This window comes from Haplochromis burtoni, unplaced genomic scaffold (genome assembly GCF_018398535.1).
Source record: "Haplochromis burtoni strain Fernald_Lab_line unplaced genomic scaffold, NCSU_Asbu1 Contig_12, whole genome shotgun sequence".
NCBI lineage: Eukaryota > Metazoa > Chordata > Actinopteri > Cichliformes > Cichlidae > Haplochromis > Haplochromis burtoni.
Window position 1 is genome coordinate 732,391 of NW_024582373.1, and position 8,945 is coordinate 741,335.

The 8,945-nt window shown below is 43.3% G+C and overlaps 1 protein-coding gene across 6 annotated transcripts in view; it reads right to left on the reverse strand.

Annotated features, from left to right (window-relative positions):
- Nucleotides 1-5,049, reverse strand: part of sulf2a (sulfatase 2a) — a 33,497-nt gene extending 28,448 nt beyond the window's left edge. For 2 of the 6 annotated variants that reach the window (XM_014341026.2, XM_042214733.1), the window contains exon 1: nt 4,899-5,049. The gene's annotated coding sequence lies outside the window, so the exon portion shown is untranslated. Of the gene's footprint in view, nt 1-4,417; nt 4,864-4,898 lie in introns of those variants that run through there. The other 4 variants (XM_005915318.3, XM_005915317.3, XM_042214735.1 and 1 more) reach the window with 2 other exon arrangements.
- Between the last annotated feature and the right edge of the window lie 3,896 nt (nt 5,050-8,945).

The following is an 8,945-nucleotide window of genomic DNA, read 5'->3' on the forward strand; positions in this document are numbered from 1 at the left end:
AAAAACCCCCAAATGTGTCTTGTGAATAATCCATGATTTAAGTCCATGTGGGACACAGGAACATCATAATAGACCCATCAGCTGAGAAATGGAGATATGCACATCAAAACTGTTGCACAAAAAGAAAAAAATGTGCACAGGACAGAAGCAACTATCCATTTCTGTGAACAGGACATCAAAAGCCAACAAGCTCCTGGAGTGGATGCAACATGCTAACACAACTCTATTAACAAAAACTGAGCGTATTCTGCTCCCAACCAAGCATCCAAAGCTTGCTTTTTTAATCAACAGCTGTGTGACCTTTTTTTTTTTTTTTTTAAATAAGTGACCAATAATGTGTAATACACCATTAATCCAGCACTGGTAGCAGTCTGCTTTACATCAGTAAGCCATGACTGGCTTGGCAGAGCTGAAATGGGAAGCGACCATAATGACAAGGAGAGAGCAGCCTGCAGAAGTGACAGTGGAGCCTTTGGGCAAAGAAAAAACTGGAGATACCAAGAAAAAGTTTCCTAGAGAAAATCCAAACAAACCAAAAACCTCAGTGTTCAGAGGAAGAGTGGGAGTCTAAAATATTGATCGACTGTGAGGCATGTGTCCTGAGCATATGCCGACAGTGCCCGAACAGGGCAGGAGGGTTTGAGAGATGTTTTGTACAGTATATATAAATTCCAGATGAGAAAATAATATATTTTAGTCGGTTTGGGTCGGTGTGTCCTACCATCATCTCTGCATCCTGTATTCATTTAATCATAACATCAATGGGCCATTTAGTCTGCTGTTATCTGAGTGCTCTCATTGATTGTTTGCCTAAATTCAGGAGAGTGGGGTGTGTCTGTTTGTTTTGTCTTACTAATGGACATCATCTCAGCACACACCTCAGAGCAAAGCTGAGAGCAGGCAGCAGAGGAGCCACAGCTATAGAAAACAGAAGCACATGCTTGGATGAGAGGAATATACATCAGAGATTGATCAATAAAAAAAACTCTTCAATGCCTCAATGCCATTCATGAAGGACGCAGGTGGAGAAAATGCAGATGAAAGCAATTACGACAATAATTACATCTGCGCTGATAAGATTTCGCTTCTCAGACAGAAAAAAAGAGGTGAGAAAAATGGCTTTGAACTTGAGTCAGATATTGGCTGTGTTCTGAAATCTCCCAATCACTGCTCTTAGCAACCGCAGTTAATTCTGTCATAAATTATTCACAACTGTAACAAAACTGTTGCAAAAGGCCACAGATAACCCCGGGATTTAAAAGCTGATTAGAGGAGCAGATTGCGGTGCACGGATTTAATACAAAATTCACAGATATAAGAGGGCTTTAGTGACATCGCTGCTGTTTGATATTGCAAGTGAGAAGGGGCCTCCAGCCGCTGTCTCTCCTGAGACAGATAGGCCAGTGAAGCCTGTACTCTGTGGCCAGCAGGGTATAATTACATTTCCCCGTGGGGGCACCTCCGCCGCAGCAGCTCAGCCATATAGAGGGAAGAGATTGAAATCTGATTGCATTCGCACACAATAGTCGAATGGCTTTCCACACATAAACAGTGGGAATTGCATCTGCACACAGCGCACACTTATCCGACGCGACACAGGCACAAACACGGAGAAAGAACTACACCGATGTACTTCACCAGCGTGCTCCTATCAGTCCTGGACTGTGCTTCTTTCTCATTGTGCTTCCAGAGAGGAGTGTCTGAGATGCTTCATTCAAGGAGTCCTTCTGCCTTTCTTCCATTTTAGCTGAGAGGAGCAGAAGCTCTCAGATTTACATACTGATCTCCTGGTGCCGCCTCAGCAGGACCTGCTAACAGCAGCTTATAGACACAGATGAACAGGGATTCACGTGGCCACTACTTATTGTCTGGATAAAGAGGGTTTCTGTGCTCTTCAGTGAGAAGTACAACCCTAGATTGCTGGTTAAAACTTGAAAACATATTTCCTATAAAACATGAAGCAGTGTTTTACTTAAAAATCTCAGAACACAGTCGTATACACCCAACATATTCATTAAGCCCAATATATAATTAATGCCACAGCCGATATATCACAAGGTCTAAGTGCATCTTTTTGTCTCACGTGGCGGTATACGTTAGGTTTTTGTTTTCCCACCCCCTCCTTTCTGCCTCTTTTCAGTGGAGTATGTTACGTTTAAACAGCCAATTGCCAAGATTTGCCATTAATTAGTCATTCTAAAAGAAATGCTGAGTGCACAAGTAGAGGCTATAGAATAACAACAATGTTTAACCGCAAATGCTGTAAGTCTGAATTTACTATGGCTGCCCTCTGGTTTACACAACCAAAACAGGAGAAGCTCTTTTGTTCTCCTCAGTATCTATTGGTAGCTTACCCCAGGTAGCTGAATTGCTGGATGATGCAACCACAACAGTAGCTGTGACAACTCTACCTGACAATAGAAAATGAGCCCCATTCCTCCGTCGGGGGAGATAAAAAGAAAATAAAAAGAGAAGAAGGTGGCGAGTGTTAGGGACCAAAAACAAGAGCAAACCTCGGGCCGGCATGCATTTTTTTTAACAAGAGATTTAAACAGGAAATTTATATGGTATTATTTCTACTATATCAGTAAGTAACACAGTCTGTTTAGTTATTAGGCTTAAACAAGTGTGTTATTCAGTGTTGTGTTTCTAACAGTGGCACTGAGGAGGATTGTGGGGGAAGTTTCTATTGTCACTTTAATGGCAGCCCAGTGAGTTTATCTGTCATTCTAAGTGAAGATATGCCTAAAAACAAAGGGACCGGGAACATTTTTGCTACAGACTGTGTAGGAAATGTAAGGGGCCAGGAAATGGAGCAGGTGAAGTAAACCATCGCATGCAGAGGGTTGAATGAAGCTAATGGGTGACATTAGCTTTACGACCCTCTAATCTAACCACCCTGTGTATAACCACAAAAGGTCAAGGTGGCAATAAAAAGAGCAGACACCAGCGCTGCTCCAGTCGCCCGTGGGCCCTCAGAGCCCATCCTGCAGTGTCACCTTGGCTGCTGTCACCGATATCTGCCACCTGTCACCACTCTGCCCCCGTGCCCAGGGATGAGGCTGTGCTGACAATAGGTTTGTCGATAGCACTTCCTCCCCAGAGTGAAGATGGGGGAACGTGTCCTCTGTTTTCATCAACAGCTTGAGTCAAGCGTGTGGGATTAACATACAATACATATTCATGCTGCTGTCTCACTTTGACACTAGCCTCACATCGCTAGTTCTCCTGCACATTTTCAAGCCATTTTTACAAATGGCGTGTCAAGAACCCCATTTTTGCCGGGAGCCCCACATGGCCTCTTATGTATTCACAACACGGCCGCTGCAAACAACATCAACAGGTCTCAAGGTCGTCACTCCCACTGATTGTGCCTGTGTTTTTGTGTGTGTGTGTGGAATTCATTTGTCTAAGAAAGAGTGTGTGAACAAAAGAACAAAACTAAGAGGAAAATGGCTGATGGTTGACGGAGTGCTCTGCATGTGCTGGGTGTGCATGAGCACAAATTTTGCACTGAACGTGCAATCGCTGCATGTCTGCAATTAAGTCAGCACAAATAAGCGACTGTAATTTCACATCCCATTACATTAGTGAGTGTAACCCTGCAATTACTGCTTAGTGTGTGCAAACATAAATATGAACAAAACATCATGTAGGTGTGTGCATGTGTACGAGAGTAAGTGTATAGCATAAAGATGGAGTCTTAAAATGTCCGGGGATTAGCCGACAGGTAGACTAAATAGGAGCATCCTCCTTCGGTCCACTGGCATGTTAGTGAGAAAAGAGGCCAGTTGATGTGGGGGTTAGAGCCTCCATGGCAGAGTGCGTTGTGATAAATAATGAATGCTTTAAGAACAGATCTCTGAAGCTTCTTTACTTTCCGTCCATTCCTCCATCTTTGCATTTGTTCATCCCATATCACTACAAAGAACACGGGACGTTCAGCAGTCTCTGTCATTAATATTGCAGCCACTAGGTCAGTCCTCATCCCCTGACTCTGTTGCTCTTAACCATCACCACTTGGTAGTGACACAGCCTTTTGACCCATTAAGACGTTAAAACAGTGATACGAGTACATTCACAGGGACCAGACTAAAGCTGTGCAGGTTCTTACAGGAGTGGCAGCGGCTGCATTTAACGAAATGGCGATTCAAGATTGAAGGAGTCCGTTTGCAAATTGAGGTTTACTCAGTGTAAAGCATTCAAAATTGGACTGGTCTTTTCTTGGGAAAAAGTTCAGATTTTCACTCTAATTTTACACCACACAGTATTCAGCAACAGTCAGGATTATATTTGGCTGAGTAAGTACAAAGCAATGAAAGCATTTCTCAAAACTGGGAAATATGAGGACAAAGAGAAGTTTATAAATAGGATGTAACACCAAGACAGACGAAATAACAGTAAAAGCTGCACTGACTTGTTCCAGTGGATAAAGTAGACACTTGCAGATTCTCAGCACAGCTGCTGTTAAAGCTGCTTTTCGGTGGCATATTATAAGGCATGCTGAAACATGAAAAACACTTTTAGAGACAATCGCTTAAAAACCAAATTAAAGCCCCCAAACTACCAACTTGTTACACCAAATAAACTGCAGCTTATCCCCTTACTGCTCCGATTCAAAGCCAGATACTCCAGTGCATCCGATGAACAGTCCCATCTCTCTTACCACAATAAGCAGTGCCGTTAGCGACTCCACGCATAAATCTCAGAGGCGAACAGAATGGATCGGAGCATTCAAGTGTAAACTAGGGCAAAGCTCCAGCACTGTACCTTCTAGATACGCTACTCTGAAAGCAAGTCCTGTGGAGGAACAAGCAATCACATACTGAGGGATACACATGCTGTCCCCAGTCATCTATGACAAATGCACACACAGGCACAGATAAAAATGCACACACCTGTTTGGCCAGTCAAGTACCATCCAGCTTCGTCTGGTCCGGTCAGATCGGGTCCGCTGTACTAGCAGAGCGAGGAGATCGTCTCACCCCACACACAGCCCGGTGCAGACAGCTCACTGTTATAGATGCACTGACAAGTGAAAGGAGGGAGGCGTGGTTTCACATGAGATAAATAAAAGAGGGAGGGAAAAAGGGAGGAGAGAGGCTCCCTCAATCTACAATTCAATTTCACCCTCGCTCCCTTTCTCAGCAGCATTTTTGTCCACTTCTTTTGGAATATTGTTGTTGTTATTCGAGCACGTCTTTTCCGTCTTCCTACCTGGCTGTTACCCATTAGTTTTAGCTGTGCTTCTGCTCTCTTTCTTCCTGTTGGGTCTGATTCACAGGGCAGTAATGTTTGTGGGCATTGTGTGTGTGTGTGCATATATATCTGTGTGTGTGTGCCTGCGTGCGCGCATCCACGCAAGACAGTGAACCAGGGCAGCTCCGGCCATCTGTTGGAGCCTGGGAGCTTCACCTATTCACAGTCTCATAAAGGCAGAGGCACACAGAGGAAAAAGAGAGAAAAGAATGGGAGGGAACAGAGGATCAATCTTAGTGCCGCAGGGTTGAGGAGGAAAAGGCACAGCCTGGCACACACACCATATCTATCAGACTGGCACCTCTGAGGAGAGCTGGCGTGGGCACGCCTGCTCACTGGGTCGAAGCAGCACAGGGGATTTGGCTCGCAGTGCATGGGCATGCAGATAGAAAAGAAACCCACAACACAATCAATTTATATACAAGCACACAGAAGGGATACATGGGAGAGTTCACACACTCAGAAATCCTCCAAACTGATTCTCTTTTTGACAAAACAAACAGGATCAATCAAGATGGATAATCCTACAAGCTCACAGAGACAAGGGGATGGAGGGCTGGGGATAATTCTAACAACCCGCACCGAAAGTCTGCCCCGAGTCCTTCCATCACAGCAGAGCTAAAGCAGGCGTTTTCCTGCTCAGTTGAAGCCTGGTATTTCTCCTGAGTGCCGGTGTCACTTCCTATCCCTGACCAGGAAAGAGAGGTGCAGCGGAGGGTGGCAGAGGGTGGAGGCATTCATCATTGTCTCCACCAGCCATCCCATGATGGATGCGCCTGTTTATCCCTCTCTGCAGGTTATTTAGATGCAGTCACAGCCAGAAAGATTAGTGATGGAAAACCTCTGCAACTCTTTGCCTCCCCTCCCAAACCATCTAATCAATAACACTCTTATCAATTATCTGCATTTTGAGGTATTTCTCCATGGAAATTTGAAGCAGTGAGAGAAAGAGAGATTAATTGTCCACCCCCTCCTAGCGTTTTCAATTACATCGTCTGCAATGGATCATCTATCTGTCACTTTGTCATACTTAGGCTATTTGTGTCGCTGCAAAGAGATGAAACCGTGTTGTTTTGGAAAAATAATAAATAAATAAATCAAACAGTATTTTTCTGGCCATGACTGTCCTTTTGGAGATGAAGAACAAACAATTTAGAGCAAGGGATTTGCATTCCATTTGAGGATGAAGAAAATTATGTTTCCTGCTTCCACATAAGATTCATTCAACACTAATCCTGATTAAAAAACACATTCAAAAGCATTGTCACACAAGCCAATTGGAAGCATAAGCCCTTTGTAAAAATGGATTAGGCTGCTCTAATATTTTTCATAATAATCTTAAAACAAAATATACTTCTGTAAAATTATTTATTTCTTCAATATATGCATATGAGATTATGTCTGCGACTCTGGGACTGCTTACATAAAGGAGCCATCTAGCTGTTCTTACATGCCAAATTACAAACAATGCCCCAGAGATAGCCATGTTTTTCCTGAACGGTGCAGACATGCCAACACAGCAGCCCAGTGACGCCACTTCAGCACATGCTTAATTGATGCCCACTCTCCGTCTCTGCTGCCTCCTCTCACGCACTCTTAAGCTGTGCCATCCTACCAACTTGTAACTTCATGCAAATCAACAGACATGTAAACCATGAATATCGTGGATAAATGCACAGACAGAGTAAATTCTCTATCTAAACAAAGGTGACTTCTTTCAGCCCAACTGCATTCGAAGAAAGTTCCACAGAGGCGAGGAAGAAAAGACACGGAAAGAAATGGAAAGACTAAAATACGATGCGAAGGAAGACAATAAATGTCTTTATGCTGACACAGAGAAAATTCAGCACAGGAAGGGTCCAGACAGCGGGGAACACGTTTTACATTTCTGTTTTCTGCTTCATTTGACACAAAGTGGGAAAGGCCTTGTGCACAACCTTTGCATGATAAGGTGGGGCAAGTGCATAAATAAAAATGAATGATTTCACTTCTGATAGAACAAAAAGACAGCTCTCTTCTATCATGCTGAGATCTTGTCCTTGGTTGTGAGTGTGCTTTTACAAATGAGTTCGTTTCCTTTCTGCACTGTGTGCGCCAGGCTGATAAAAATATTCCCTGTCAGCTGGCTACATGACGAGGGGAGGACTCGGTGCAAATGAAACAGACCCTCTTACTGCCTTCTCTTCACCGGCGCTCTCTATCTTTGAGAGCTCTACTCCTATTATTTTCTTGGTAAGGGCCACTTGGTTCGAGGCTGACTTCTCTTCACCACCACTATCACCCTGGCCTTTGTGCATTTATGAATCTCTGGTTGATCTGAGGGTGTGTGAGTTTACAAGTAGGTCCTGTGCATTGAGACAGCACTACATCACCACAGCCACATTATGATGAGAAACAGAAAGAAAACAGCGAGAAAAAGAAGAGAAGAACCCAGGAGCTGACTACATGGGGACTTCAGGACACAAGATTGACAGAACTGAGCATGAGAGAAGTTCTCCTAAAAAACAAAATAAAAAAACACGACTGCAGGTATAATAGCAAACCTCCGAGCACACAGCTTCAGAGACAGGGAACCAAATTACCCAGTCTATCATCCTCCTAAGCTTGCATAGGCTTAAACATAATAATAATCCTAAAAATACAAGACCTTGAAAGAAACACTGTGCACACACATCAGAGCATTAAACATATGTATGACCAGGGGCTAACTCTTTTAACTTACTGCAAATACAAATAGTGTAAAGAATCACATTCTGCAGCTGTGCTCATTGCTCCCGGATGTTTCCTCGGTGCATGTTTCTGTGGCACAGAAGGTCGTCACAACAGCAGAATAGATTAGCTGACTTAGCCCTACATCATTACATCCCTCCATGCCACACATCGCCCTGTCATGTCCAATGTAATTTCCTCTTATTTATTTCATCCTTCCCGTCACTGCCACATCACACGCTCCCACTGAAAATATAAATAGTTCATAAGTCTGTTATGAGCGGCCATTGTTTTCTAGTGCCGAGTTCCATACCCTGAGGTGATGTTATAATTCATTTATGAATGTCCCACAAATCTGAATGGTACAATTAAAAAGAACAGAGGCTTCAGCAAAGTCCTCAGTGCAGATTTTAAATTTAATTGCTAAGCGTTTGGTTATTTCACACTGAAGAAAGTCTGAATAAGACCAACTAAATGCTCTGCAATAAAATATAAAATCTACAAGAGAACAACTGTGGGAAAGCCTTTGTCTCCCTTTGTTCGACAAGAACTACAGATTTCATTCTAGTTTTTAGGTCGTACACAGAACTCTCAAAACGTCAAGGACAAATAACAACAAACACAGACACACAAAGGAAAGCAAAAGTTAAAAAAAATGGTGTCCTGGTTGAACAGGTTTGATTATCCGTGTAGACATGGAAAACACTGGGATTTATCTAGTTACCAACAATATAAGATATGCCTTTGTCTGACAGTTCAAAATATTCTGGAAAAGACTGTCGTACCTAAGCAGTAGCTTGACAGCCGTGCCGCACTGCTTCTATCGTTCTTGTTAGTACAAAACAGTACACGATTTGTCGATCTGCCAAAACAGTGTGCTGTCAACATTACTACATGGTGTACTAACACATAGTAATTAGAATTGGGACACCCCGCCAGGCTTGCTAACTGAGCCCATGTTATGTGATCATCAGCCA